The sequence below is a fragment of the Protopterus annectens genome, chromosome 11.part0, assembly GCF_019279795.1.
Source record: "Protopterus annectens isolate FY-2018-M chromosome 11.part0, PAN1.0, whole genome shotgun sequence".
NCBI classification, from domain to species: Eukaryota; Metazoa; Chordata; order Ceratodontiformes; family Protopteridae; genus Protopterus; species Protopterus annectens.
The window spans coordinates 1,215,344,144-1,215,359,112 of record NC_056745.1 but is presented as its reverse complement, the minus strand read 5'-3'; the positions used below and the strand labels follow the sequence as shown (position 1 = coordinate 1,215,359,112).

The 14,969-nt window shown below is 40.3% G+C and overlaps 1 protein-coding gene across 5 annotated transcripts in view; it reads left to right on the top strand.

Moving 5' to 3' along the window:
• The window catches only part of LOC122815795 (myelin-oligodendrocyte glycoprotein-like), a 402,462-nt gene that overhangs the window by 169,418 nt on the left and 218,075 nt on the right, over positions 1–14,969 (top strand). For all 5 annotated transcript variants that reach the window (XM_044088581.1, XM_044088583.1, XM_044088580.1 and 2 more), the window contains one exon: positions 9,551–9,684. The gene's annotated coding sequence lies outside the window, so the exon portion shown is untranslated. The remainder of the gene's footprint in view (positions 1–9,550; positions 9,685–14,969) is intronic.

Sequence of the window (14,969 nt, the reverse complement as noted above, 5' to 3'; positions counted from 1 at the left end):
GACAGGGTATTTAGCCTATCTGTGTAGGGTAAATGTTTGAGGCTCTGGATTCTCCTGGTGAGGAATCTCTGTTGTCTCTCCAGCTGCTGCATGCGCTTTGTGAGGTACATGCTGAAAGGGGCATTTTATTCAATAATCAGTCTTATAAGGGAAGAATACAGGGATGTTATGACCAACTTGTACATGGATGAGAGACCCTTAATAATGAGGTGGGCCATGTAGAAAGCTTTCCATACAATGGAGGCAATATGGTGGTCAAAAGTCAGTTTGCTATCAACCTGGGTTCCCAAGTCCCTCATGACTGATTGCATGCTTAGTGCCTTATTATTAATGTGATAATTTGTGGGGACATCATTCTCCCCAAAAGGGATGATGATGCATTGTTTGGAGTTCAGTTTAAGGCTATGTTTCTGGCATCAGTCATTTGTTTTGGTGAGACCCTCTTGAAGGATGTCCACATCACTAGCGGAATTGACGACAGCACCCAGCTTGCAGTCATCTGCAAACTTGGTCAGGCATAGTCCACTAGATTTGGCATGCACCACTGGGAAGTATATTCCAAACAGCAGAGGCCCCAAGACCGATCCCTGGGATACACCCCTTGTTACGGGTTGACTACTTGAGGTGGCTTCCCCTATTTTGACTAGGTGGGTTCTATCAGTGAGCTAGTTTGCTACCCATCTGGTAACATATGGATTGATGCCTAGTTGAGAGAGTTTATCTGTTATATCTGAGTGGGGAATAGTATCTAAGGCCTTGGCCAGGTCAAGGTAGGCAGTGTGCATTGTCTTCCCCTCGTCTATGGCCTTGTTGACTATCTCCAAGAAGTTGACCAGATTTAACAGGCATGACCTCCCAAGGCATGACAAAACCAAACTGTGTGGGTTCAAGTGTCTGGAGGTTGCCAGTGTCATTGTTTATGAGGTCCATGATAATCTGCTCCATGACCTTGCAGATCAAGCTAGTTAGGCTGATGAATCTATAATTTCCTGGATTGGTGGACACTCCACCTTTGTGCAAACTGATTACAGTAGCTGTCTTCCACTTGGCTGGAATGAAGCCAGTACTCAGGCTTTGGTTGAATAAGGTGCATAATGGTGCTGCAAATTGCTGCCTGAGTTCATGTAGGATGCAGCCTGGGATGTTATCAGATCCCATGGAGGCTGTATTTTTTGCCTTTGAGAGGGCAGTGATGACTTGCTCCCTAGAGATAAGGGGAGGGGGGCAGGTACTGCAGATGTCCTGTTTTACTTATGGGGGAACAGAGGAGTGAAGTTGTCACTGAACCTGTCTGCTAGCAGGTTGGATATATCTATGGGCTTTGTGTATGTCATGTCCTTGGCCACCAGTTCTGAGCAGATCTTAGTGCTTCCCTTGAGATTGTGGACATGTGTGAAGAAAGCCTTATGATTGTCTTTAGTAGATGTGGCCAGTTTGGACTCAAAGTTTGCTTTGGAGGATTTCACTAGTGCTCTTATTTGCTTGTTCAGGCTAAGGAGAGATTGCTTCCAATTAGACACCTCCTCCTTCTTCGTCCTGGACAGCAATTCTTTCCTTTTATTATACAGTCTATTTATTGTAGATGTCTACCAGACAGGTTTACTCTTCCTTGAGGAGGATGATTTCATCCAGTCTGTTATTCCTGATTCCATGCAGCTATATAAATGCTTACATATTACTTTGGCATAAATTTGGACATATGTGCCAGTTTTTGTGGAGGGTGTGGGGGCTATGAAGCTGTTTATACCTTCCCTCAGGAGGTTGTAATCAGCTTTTAGAAGTTTTTTGTTTGACCCTAGCTGGGGCTGGGGGTGGGGGGGTCGGAGAAGATGGTGACTGTCGAAAGTGACTGCTTTGTGGACGGATCTTACCAGAGATGATGACACTGTAGGGATGCTGCATTAGTTACTCATGTTGGTTAATATCAAGTCCAAGATATTTTCACTTCTTGTGGGGGTGTCAACCAACTGGTCCAAGGCATTTGCATTGATAAAATCAAGGAATCTCTGGACATTTGTGTTTTGGCATGAGTATTTCTTCCAGTCTATGGTTGGATAGTTAAAGTCACCCAGGATCAGGGTAAAGGGTTGACTCTTGATAGATTCGAAGAGGTCCAGATAGGTGAAGTGGGCATCTTGAATCAGAGTTGGAGGCCTGTAGCTAGCTATGATTTGAATAGGGGTCTTGTCAATTGTTAACCTCACCTGGAGTATTTCCTGTGCATCATACTGTTTGATCAGCCTAGAGGTATGTATGTCTTTTATATATATTGCAACTCCACCTCCTTTTGTTTTGCTGCCCACAGGTTTGGGGTCTGAATGAATGGTAGGATGAGTAACCTGATACGTCTGGGGTGCTCTCTGGTGCTTTGAATCAGGTTTCTGTAACTGCACAAATGACAGTTTCCTCCAGGGTTAAGAATGCTTGCAATGAGTGCAGTTTCATGTTTAGACTCCCAGCATTTAGCAGCATGACCTTTAATTTACGTTACACCCTTCCTCCTCCTTCACAAAACAGACAAGTAGGCACTGCTCATCAGTCCTCACTTATGCATTGGTGCCTCCAGCACTTGGCCCACTAAGTGAACATGGTTAATCTGGATCAGATTTAGGGCTTCATCCTGTGATAATAGAGAACATTGGATTGCATATACATACAAATCCAGAATACTGAGTGACTTGGTTATGCAAAGCCCATTGCTCTCCATTATGACCTAATAGTGTTACTGCCATTAAATATGATAAAAGTAAAAAGCTTTTCAATAGTGCTGAGCATATCTGTCAACCGTACATAACATTAAGTAGAAAACTTCTTAACACTGAATGCGTAACATGCCCTTCAGACCTGGAAGGGTGAAGAAAATGGACTTTTAAGAATCAAAATGGGGAACATTCCTTATAATGAGGTCAAGTGATAGGTTTGAATAACAACAATGGGTTTTCTACCAATTTTTTTAGCTTTGCCCCTGTCTATTGAGCAAAGAAGTTGAAAGCTGTAGCTGAGATGATATACATTAGCTTTTAGATGTTGTACAACTGCCTTAACAGTCTGAGAGCTTTGCAAAAACTACTGGCGCGGTCCACTGTTCTCCATTATCACTATTCATTCCTTCATACCTTGGAGTCTATGGAACCTTATTTTTTTCCTGTTAGAAGACAGCTAGTTCTTGATCCTGGAGACATAAGACACAACTTGAATGTGTTTTACAGTTTTATATTGCCATTCTGACAGTATTTGTTTATGTTGCACAGCAAAGAGTTAATAGAGTACATTTTCAGAATACAGTGCACTGCATGTATTCATCAGTCTTTTTAAGTACATGATACTACTGCATAGGATGGTTGCATTGCCAGTGTCTATGGTTCTTTTGGCATCTTTATATTCTGCTTTTATATAAAGTATTTTTGTACCAACCTTCTAGGGATATTCTGAATCTCTCCCAGTTCAACATCATTGCTACAGAGGTGCTGTATAGACTGGGCTGTACATTTCTGAAGTACCTGAGGATACTCTTCAGTAATTTACTAATTGATCTCCTCTTAATTGCTCCCTTCATGTCTAGGGATGTGAGTATGTGATTAACAGATAGGAGAATATGGTTTTGTAGCTGCTTTTCACAATTGTGATTGTACGTACCCTGGTGAGATATCAGCTGTGATAGTTATAGCTATTCTAAGTGCTACACAGCTCAGCTTCCACAAAGTTGAAACCCCTGTGGTTTAGGGAAAATCTCTTTAGATTTCTTTTCTTTTAGAAAGTTTTGCAACACATTTTTCTAACACGTTCTTCACACCAAGTCCCCCACCACTTCATTGTTGGCTACCTTTATAGATAGAACCAGCAGCATAATTTCTGGAACCATCTCTTCATAACATAAGTATCTTTGTAATAAAATGCACCACTACAGTCTACTAAGAATGTAGTAATTCTCTGTTCTGATAAAACCAGTAATTAAAATGATGTGATAATCTATTTTCCCTTCCATGTTCAACTTTGGGCTCGGATGGCTATTGGAACTAGCATGGAGAAAGACAGGAAAGAAAATGCTTACTCCTATTCAGGTCTCTTGGGGGTCACATGGTCATAAGCATATAATCCATCATATAATCTGTGATAGAGTCTAGGGATCATGTGCAGTTGTTTGTCTACAAGGGGAGAGAGCCAACTTCTCACATCACAAAGGTGTGTGGCATGCATCACATAGGCCCAATGAATTCAAACTTGTTGGACACAAACAGGCATGCATACAGGCATTAGGGAGTAATAATAAAGCCCAAACCACCTTTATGACTGCTTGAATGACAGCCCCTCTCAAACAGGTCTCACCCTGGTTATCAAGAACTTCCCCACAGCTTCTGTAGCCTGTCTGATTGAGATGGATATATTGAAACAGTGTAAATGTTGTTTCATGAAGTCTTATGACCATATATTACTCAAGCAACATAACACACTGTGTGAGAGATATACATATATGATGTCCTTAGAGACAAAGATCTCACACACACTAAACTCAGTCACCAAAATTGTCAGAATTACACTACACACCATGCCTCATGGAGGGCATCACAATATACAGAATCCATCATAAGCTAAGGATCAGGTTCCTTATTATATGATCGAAGATGCATTCTTTCGAATGCATTTTGATCGAACTTGAAAGCACGAAATGGCAAAATACCGAAACAGCATATAAGCAAATTCTTTCCCTGGGAAAGAAATCGCTTGGCCGCCTTCATTATTTTGCCGTTTTCATCACTGTAGTGCAATCTCGGAGTTGGTATATTTCAGTAGGGGGGTGAAGCCCCCCACTTTATGTAATGTTTTAAAGGTTTTTTTTTTTTGGAACAGCGATTTTTTTTCCCTGGGAAAAAAATCACTGTTCAGAGTGTTCGGGATTGTAAGCTTTTACTTACATGGGGTCGATAAATCAGCGTTCGCTTTTTTAAGCATTCACTGATTTAATATAGGCCCGAGGATATAAAGGTTAACCTGCCTAAACCTCAAAGACCTCTAAAATGTAACACATTCAGAAAGCACACAAAGCAAGTTATGCTTACCTCCTCACATAGCACAAAGAGTCCCAAAGTCACATATGCTGATACCATAAGGCAGGCTTCAATCCAACCACACATTCTTGTTATTAGTGATTCCATTGAATGACATACAGCTGTATGCCTTGCCAGGCTGAGCAAAGAAAGAGTGATGGTTAGTTGTTTGTCTGGTGTCAGTAACTGTCAGATCATACAAGTACTCCCTTGAACAAGTTTCAGTATGACTCTGTCATAGTACATGTGGGTGTCAACAACTTGAGATGTACCTCGTTGTACTATATAAAGACAGACATGGTGGGGCCCGCAGACTATGGGTTCCATGCAGGTATGATCTTAACACTGAGCAGCATTCTACCTCATCCAAGCGTGATGCCACAACGTAAGCAAAATAATACTTGACTTCAGTAATTGGCTTAGTTTTTGGTGTGAAGGAGATTCAATAACTGTCAGCCTGGCAGGATATGATTGATAGACCAAGCTGCTTCACCAGAGATGGTTTGTATCTGTCCCGTTTGTGGTTTCAATTATTGTCAAAACACTGTCCTCCCCCATAGCACGTTGATAGGCAATGCCAACCTGATAAACCTACCAACATAATGAAGTAAACAAAGGAAAATATGAAGATGTTACTGATCAGTGCTAGGCGCCTAAACAAGAAACTCCACTCCTTATAATCCCTTCTCACCCTGAAGGATGTAGACATCTGTGTAGTGACTGAGAAATGGTTTAAAACAGCAAAGAGCACTCCTGTTGTGCAGGGATATAATGCCTTCCACACATTTAAACCAGCTACTGTGCAGGACAGAAAAAAAACTGGAAGTGTCCCAATCTTTATCCAGAACAGACTCACATCAAGGTTGATAACATGATGCACTAGATGTTCTTCATGTCCAAATACCCATCAGAAAGGTCCTATAACATACTGTATATTAGCTAGCTACAGAACTCCCTTTATGACAAAAGAAAACCGCAACCTCCATCTACAGGAATTCAAAGCAGTCAGTATTAAGCCCAATACCATTTCCTAAATTGATCATAATTATCCAGTGATAAACTGGGAAACCTACACCACCACTTGTGCACAAGCACAGAGATTCCTAGGCTTTGTAAAACAAATGCCCTGGAATAATTAGAGTACTCACTAAAGGGAATAACATTTTGGATCTTACCCTTAATAGCATGGGGGGTATCTGGCACTATCCCTTGTGTATCGTTGTCACTTGTTAGGTCTGACCATAAAGCCATCTCCTTCAAAATAAACCTGAAACTAAATTCCCCTTCCACCCAAGGTACCTTTAGAAATTTTCCCAACACAAACTACCTAATACTAGGTGATACATTGGCAAGCTTCAAATCCCCACCAAACCCAGTTAACGCCACTGAATACATGGAAACATAAACCATCACACTATACCAGCATGTAAACTGCTGCAGAGGTGTAGCTGTACCCTGTATAAACAAGAACAGGGTAAACCCCAAAAGCAAACCCCCATGACAGAACCATAATATCAACAATCTTTACAATAAAAGAAACAGCATTTTGACCAAAAGTAGGAATAATAATTCCCAGAACGATAGAATTCTTGTCACTGAAATAAACCAGCAACCCAGGACCTTAATAAAATCCACAAAAGCCAAGCCAGGTTTTTATTTATTTATTGTCTTTTGTTTACCGGAAAATTCCGACTGGGCATAAGTTCTATTTTCTGCAGAGGACAAGGGAGAAAAGTTCTACATAAAATATATATTTACAATGAACAAGAATAAAATAAACACTTTAAGCATTACTTTTCAGGTAATATTGAGAGAAATAGTAAAGACATTTATCATATACTTTCGAAGGAATATTATTTTATATAAGTGAAAAGCATGTTAACATGTTACAGCTGAAAATACAACAGCGATGATAATGTACGTAGATTAACTGTAAGTATATTGACATTAATGAGGTAAGATATCACTACAGCTGAAACACAAAATAGAGGAAGAGGAAGGGTATAAGTATAAATAATCAAGAAAAACAAGTAGAAAACGTTCTGAGAGTGGAGCGGGTGAGATAACAGTAGATAGTTAAGATGATGAGAAGGGTAGGGAGAGGGTATTAGTAGGAAAGGATTAAGGATATAGGTTAGTTGGAGGGCAAGTAGTGGGGATGAAAGAGAAAGAAAGGTGAAAGAGTCACCGTGATTGATAGAGATTGGCAATGGAAGAGAAAGAGAAAGAAAGATTGATTTAGTCTGGGTGGAAGTATAAACATATTGATGAGGAAGTTAAATGTTGTAGGTTGTGTTTAAAATGTGTGCTAATGTTTTCTTGTTTTAGATGGATGGTATGGAGTTCCAGTGGTTAGCAATATAACTTGAGTAAAATGAGTCGGATGTACTGTTATGAGACTTGGTCCTGGTCAGTAGGTATTTGTTCTGTAAGTGAAGATTCCTAGGAAGGAAGTAGTGTTTGAGGATGTTTTGTAGTGATGTGAAGGTGTTGAGTTTGTGTATTATTTTGTGGATGCTAAACAGTTAGGGGAAAATAAAGTAATTAGGTCATATGAGCTGGTGTAGGTGATTCAGTGCTAGGTAGTGGTGTAAAAGGTTTGGTAAGTTGGATGCAAACTTAGTTATTTTACTGCATTAAACCTCAAGTTTATTTTTTAAGGTGGAGTAAACGGTAGTAAGGATGGGTGCTGCATAGAGAAGAAAAGGGAGAAGATAAGACATTGATAAAGATTTCCTACAGTAGTCAGTGGGAAGGGGGTTGTTTCTGTAGAGGAAGTCAAACTTTTAGCAAGTTTTCTTGATGGCTTGAGTGATGTGTCGATTACATTTTAAGTTATCATCAGTTAAGACCTCAAGAAGCTTTGTGTTGGAAACTCTTTCAACTGAGATATTATTTGCTGAAGTGATGTTGAAGGATTGTTTCTGTGCTGACAGAGATTTGGATAAAAAGGGCATTAATATGTTTTTTTTCAGCATTTAAAAGTACTGCGTAGTCATCTAGTCAGGCTTCAACTGAGGAAAAGGAGTCCTGAGTCATCTTGTGGAGTAGCAGTAGACTTGGTGCAGAGCATATGAGCATGGCATCTCCTGCATATGGTACTACTAAGGCTTTTTTGGTAGCTTTGTGAAGATTATTAGTGAATATGTTGAATAGTAAATGACCTAGAATAGATCCTTGACATATACCAACACAGACAGATGGAAAGGGGGAGAGATCTCATTTATGTTTTACAGCTTGGAGTCTGTTGGTGAGATAGCCGTGTAATCAGCTATGAGATTAATGGAAGAGCCCTAGGGATAGCTTATAAACAAAGCTATGGCATCTATATCCAAGGACGTCATTATTACATTGTATTCAGCATTCATCAGACCTATCTTTGGTTACAATGCTCCCTTTGCTATGTACATAACCAGGTACTTCCAACAATTAGAATGTCCACAGAGGTTTCTTACTAAATGAATACAGGGCATAAATAACATGTTTTTTGCAGACAACCTCAAAGCCCTATCCCTGTATTCTGTCTCTTAAAGTCTGTTAAGGGGAGATCTATGCAAGGCATTGTCAGACTCCACCTTGGAGGACCTCCTGCATATCCGCAAAACAAACAGCACCAGAATTAACCATTCAAAATACTTAAACTTTGTCTGTCATATAAATAAGACCTGCTGGAGAGAAGGTAGGTATCCCAGAGACTACCCCATCTCTGAAACAGGCTCCCCATCCATGTGAAGCAGAGTTCCTGTCTAACCCAATTCAAGTGCAACTTGGACAGCTGGATGGGAAACAAGAAATTCATCTCTGGTTTGGCACCTATGTCTCTAAAGGACACTGGCAGCCTGTAAATGGTTCATCTCCACACTGGCAAACTGTAAATGGTTCATCTCCCATTTACGTATAAAGGGTACCAGAACCTGTCAGTGATTTAAGATACATGGGTAGGGTTAAAAATGTCCTGGTAGTTGTTAGCCTAGTAAACACCTATGATCTTGACAGAGCTTACCAGATACCACATGTGCAGACGCAGTGCCACTGCTACTCAACCAAATAAAGGAGAAAAACTGCTATAAAGTAATTCAAGCAGGATGTGCTAGCAAAAACATATAAAAATAATCGCAGAACCCTAGGGCACTTTCAGATCGCTAACTCCTGAAATAAAACAAATTTGTTCATTTCCAAAATAGGAGGGAACCTATGGTATTAAATAATATTCTGATGCACATTGTTTTCATACATGACATTTTAATTCCATTAAATCAAACAATATTGCAGGTCACTGCATTTCCTGTGAGTATATAATCCTGCATTTTGGTTCCAGCTTTATGTTACAGTAGAAAGTAGATTTTCCAGCATATACATCTTTATGTTCAATATTACTTATTTTTAGCAACTCATATGGATGGGGTCTGACCTATAGTATAAGATGATGTCTGCATGCATTAAAATTTTTTTAAGTTTTTCTATATTTTCACCTAACATATTTCATATTCTATACACCTTTTTAGTGACAACAATTTATGAAGAATCCAATGATGCTGGACCTTATGTAGCCATTATTCACCAAACAAATCGTAAGAACAAGTGATTGAATGCAACACATTTTTCTTATTGGAAGGATCTACATTGCACTGAAAAACAGGTAAGGCACATTACAACTCATACTGTTTTTGCTGTACAAGCATTACAAAAATTACTGTGCACATATAGATTTCTGGCTGCAAATGTCATGGTCTAACTGTAGCTGTCGGAGGACCACTTTTTCAAGACTTTATTTATTCATTTTGCAACAATATTAGCACCAGTGATAAGAACCATCAAAACCCAGGATTATTTACTGGAGATATTTTCTCAGCTGGATCATGAAAAATATCCTTCTGTCTCCATTTTCTCAGTTGTGTAGTGGACCTTCAAAGCTGTAGTGGTTCAAAGTTTAACAGGATTGATTGATTTAAAGTACTGCTGGTTTATACTGGCAATGATTTTATAGATGGGAAGGAGATACCTTTATAACATATAGAACATTTATATGCTTTGTCACACCTCACAGCCCACACAAAAATCCAGTTACCCATTTTAAAGAGATTTTTTTTTTTTGTAAATGGATGTATTAATAAAGATGACAAAATTATTCAGATAACACACATTGACTCTTGTTGTAACAAACATTGCACCCATACACATTCCTGTTCTCTGATACGGTTCCTGCATGAGATGCATTATTTGTGGAATTCAGTTTCTTCATGTGTCCTCATGGGGTTTTGCCAAGATCTTTTATTCCACCCACGTCGAAATGACATGTGGGTAAGTGAATCGGTGATGCACTAAATCATCTGTAGGTGGTGATGTGTGTTTCTGTGGGGTGGAGGTGTTTAAGTGTGGTTAATTTATGTTCATGTGTCCTGCAATGGGCTAGATTTGCTCCAGCTACTTATGACCCTGAGGTGAATAAAGTGGGGACTGAAAAAGAAGTATGAATACCTATTGCTTATTTCTAAAAGTGTACAGTGCTGGTGAATCTGAAAAAAGTTATAAAAATCATATCTTTGGTGATACCCAGGTAATCAGTATTCAGTTTCATGCTGCAGTGTTCTAATAGTAAATGAAAGATCACACGCTTCCAGTGACTCAGTATCACAGAATCAAGCAAGAAAAGTGTATGGCTTAAAGTACAATATTTAAAGTCTGCTTTATGAGCTTTAAGGACACTGATTCAATTTCATGAGATACAATCCAGGAATTATACCCTTGACTTTTAAATGTAATTTCCAGTCATTAAACTGATATCTTTACAATCGTCTTCTGCTTCAATATATACTGAAAATTAAAACAAATTCTTGCCACAGAACATTCAATAATGCAAGCTGACAATATAATAAATAAACATGAGCAGAAATACATCTTCCGGTCAATTCATTTCCTGGCTTAAAATGGAAAAGTCAATGAAAATCGATTTTTTCCCATTCCTGACAAATTTGTGATTTACTGGTATTTGTCCTTGAAAAAATGGAAAATAAGTGTCTATAGTTAATAAGAACTTGCACCAAAGCCTTATAGTAGATTCCATATGCCCGTGCAAAAGTAGTCACCAGTAGTTTCCATGTTACATTTGTAATACCCAGCTATAATCTCATCAAAAAGCAACAGTATCAGTTTCTGAAACAAAGACCAGAGCCCAAGAAGAATTATTCTTTATGTAACCACAAAGGGCGTCTGGCAAAATAAGTCAGTGATTTCAGGGTAGAGTTGGTCAAAAACATTGCCAGCAAGTGTGCAGAAACATTGATCTTAGCTGTGGACATAGTAGGTAGGATGAAGGTACAACTCAAGGAACTCCTGAACCAGTAGAACGATGCACAAAGGCAGATCCAGGATGAACCAAGGGAAGATACTTGTCAGTTTTCCAGAGAATTCCAGCGGTCCCCAGAATATGAGCTAGGATACTACAACATGAGCTAGAATACAGAAGTCCGGTATTCCCCGATCGGCTTGATACCGCACCATAGCCATCTAAAGGGCAAGTAGTTTAGAAAATAAACAGATGACTGGATGGATGGCTGAACATTATAAGCAGACCACTGAAGCTGCTGACTTTCTTTCTGAGCCTAGGCTGTACTAGCATGTTTGTTATAACATTTTAATTAAATTATTTTATTTCTGAAGGACAGCCAGAAGACATTCCTTAATATAAAATTATAACAGCCCCTAATGACTAGCATCCCTATATTAATGCTGATAGGCTTGAAAACTTGTTAGTGTGATTCTGAATATGACTAGTCAGTTTTCAGGTTTGTAACTGCCTGTGTTGTGTATATACAGCACTAAGCAGGAGCATACCAATGTAATGAATACTACTTCATTGATTACCACATCCTCAATAACCTATCTTCTAAAAGCCCCTATGCCTACAGGCAACATAGTGAGTAAATATGAGGAGAGTGTACAGATCAGTGAACTGCCATGTAAATGAAATTCTCATGTAGAAGAAAAAGAACGAATTCCCGTGTGTGCATGAGATTACGTGCATGCATGTAATAGCATCACTGCTACTGAACAATACATGATCAATTGCAAAGCACTACTGACAACAACAGACGTATCTGTAATCACCCTACCTTGTAGCTGTTACAGGCACACAAAAGTGAGACAGATAGGCAACAGTAACTCAATGACTGGGCAGGGGCATGTTTTTTTTAAACTTTAGATTCCCCCCAACCATAAAGCGTTCTTTCTAAGCTCTACTGAGACAGCTGCTCCCCCATGATCAATAGTCCTCCGATCCATTAGTTCCTTAAAGGATGAGGTTCCAGAGTGTCAAGTTGCAGTGACATCATTACATGTGAGAGGATTGAAGTTTCTGCTTATAACTTATCGTTGTTTTGGTACATGCCCAGGGAAACCAATGCTGTCTGCGAGTAGCATAAACCCCACAGATGCCTCACCTTCCTTGAAACAAATGTCTTCTTTGAATCTGCATTCTCCAGCAAGGATCTGAATGTAGTATGTTCCTTGGCATGTGCTGTTCCAATCCTATCTTAAGATAAGTGAGCAGGCTCAACCACACATTCTCCACCTACATCTGTCAACTCCTCAAGCACAAGGATGATTATTGATCCCAGATTGATTGGGGCATAGTCAGTGGTGTATCCCTCTGTGCCAAAGAGCTAATGGAAGAGAACTGTTAGGCCACATGGTACGATTTAGGGACAGCCAATGTTGTTGTCTATGATAGGGTAAACAGGATATAGATGAGAAGTGCCATCATCGAGTCAAATGGCATCATAGTACCACAACAAAGGTAGCAAATTAGCACAAAAAGCTCCATATGAGCTGGCACAGAAAGAGGCATGGCCACCATTGACATGGAAATGCACAACATAAGAGCTGGTAATAGACTACCACAAGGGTAAAGAATTAATTTACCTCAAAACATACAGATAGACATGTATGCAGGCTGCACTGCAGAACTGGTTGTGTGCCATAGCAACCAGGTAACCTTGGATAGTACATGTGTGCATGATGTTCATTGTGTTACCCTGCTGCAGTCATCACACTTGGGTTATCCTGCTGTCAGGTGGTCCCGCAGTCGGCCCGAGTTCCAAAGTCTTGGTCCGGCGTCGGTTGCTGTCGCTTCTTTCCTGATGTCAGCGCGCCAGGGGTATATAAGAGGCATCTGACGCCATTTTCTTCAGTCTTTCTTGCCGCGCAGTGCCCGAAGCAGAAGCAGTTCGCAAGTGCCGGTCGGCCGACACCTGAGATTTTCGATTCGAATTTCAGTCCGAAGTCTTCAATAAAGCTAAGTACCCCATTGAGGAACCTTTTCTTGCCTCAGTCCGATGTCAGAAAAAGTTAACAATTGCATTTCTTGTGGGAAGCAAATACCTCATAAGGACTTCCATTCCTATTGTATTCCTTGCCTAGGCCCAGACCACGACGTCACAGGTTGTCGGTTTTGTGCTAGGTTTAATAAACGAACTATCAAATGCTGTTTTGACTTCGCACAACATTACTTTGGTAGGAAATTTAATTATATCATGCTGTCAGAGCAGCCGACGACCGGCATGCATAAAAAACGTAAGGATAAGGACAGGCAGCCTAGGAACTAGCCAGACTCCAAGGCCTCTGCTGGGCCTGTCGCCAGTTCTCCGTGAGGTGCCTACGCAGCCCCTGACGACCGCAGAACTGGAACCCCAGACAGCTGCGGATCCTCAAGCGGAGTCTACTAGGCCGACGCAGCCATCTTCATTAGGCCCTTCTGACACCGGAGCAGAAGTAGATCCCGGTGCAGTGGAAACACCTTCGGTTGCAGAAGGTGTCTTCAGACCGACTACACTCACCATTAAATCTTATGCTAAACTTAAAACTCCTTTAAAACCAAAGAAAACTGTACATCAGTCTACAGTTCAAGGCTCCATGCCTAAGAAACAGATGCTTAAGATGGCTGAAGATTTGATTACTCTAATCAGGGGTTCCCATCCCCCTCCTGATAAAAGACCAAGACAAGAGGAGGATTACGCTTCCTCTGACCAGGTTTCAATTTCCTCAGATTCTTCTGAGGAACAGGATTACACTTTTCCACCTTATGAAGACTCTGATTTTGAAGACTCTATTCCCTCAGCATCTCCCCCTGAAGAGTAGTCCTTTGGGGAAACTTTACATACCATGAGGGAACATTTCCACTGGGAAGGCCAGGACTACTCTGATTCTAAGAAAAGGCTCAGAGAGTTCCTTTTACTACCCCAGCACAGACTTCTTGCTATCCCTCCAGTTTTAGATATTGTGGATGATGTTTACTTGGAGTCTAGTCTAAATCCAGACTCTCTACCTCCTGCTCCAGCCAAACCAGACAGATACTACAGAGTACCTGACTCACACAAATTCCTTTATAAAAGCCCTGTGGCTGACCCAGAAGCAATTTCCCAGGGTCCTAAGGGAGCTAAAGCTTCTATGGCTAAAACTCCTGTGACCTCTGAAAGGGATTCCAGAGCCCTAGATAGATGGGGAAAGAAAATATACACCTCAGCAACTCTGGCTATGAGAGCATTAAATTGTCAGTTTCACATGCTGAAATATCAGCAATTCCTAATGTCTCAATTAAAACAAAAAATGAGCACACATACTGAACAGTCTGAATTCAAGGAAATGCAGGATCTGTTGCATGCAGCTGAACAGGTGGGCAAACATACTTTACAATGTGGATTTGATTCATTGGAAGCTTCCTGTAGAGCAGCTGTTACTGGCTCTGTCATACGTAGACATGCTTGGTTAAAAGAACAAACCCTTCCTGATCATGTTAAAGCAAAATTATTGAATGCACCTTTACAGCAGGATGTATTATTTGGTGTCAAAGCAGAAGAGGTTTTAAAGAAAATGAAGGATAAGGCAAAGTCTATGCAGACGGTCAAAGATTTTTTACAGGTACACCCC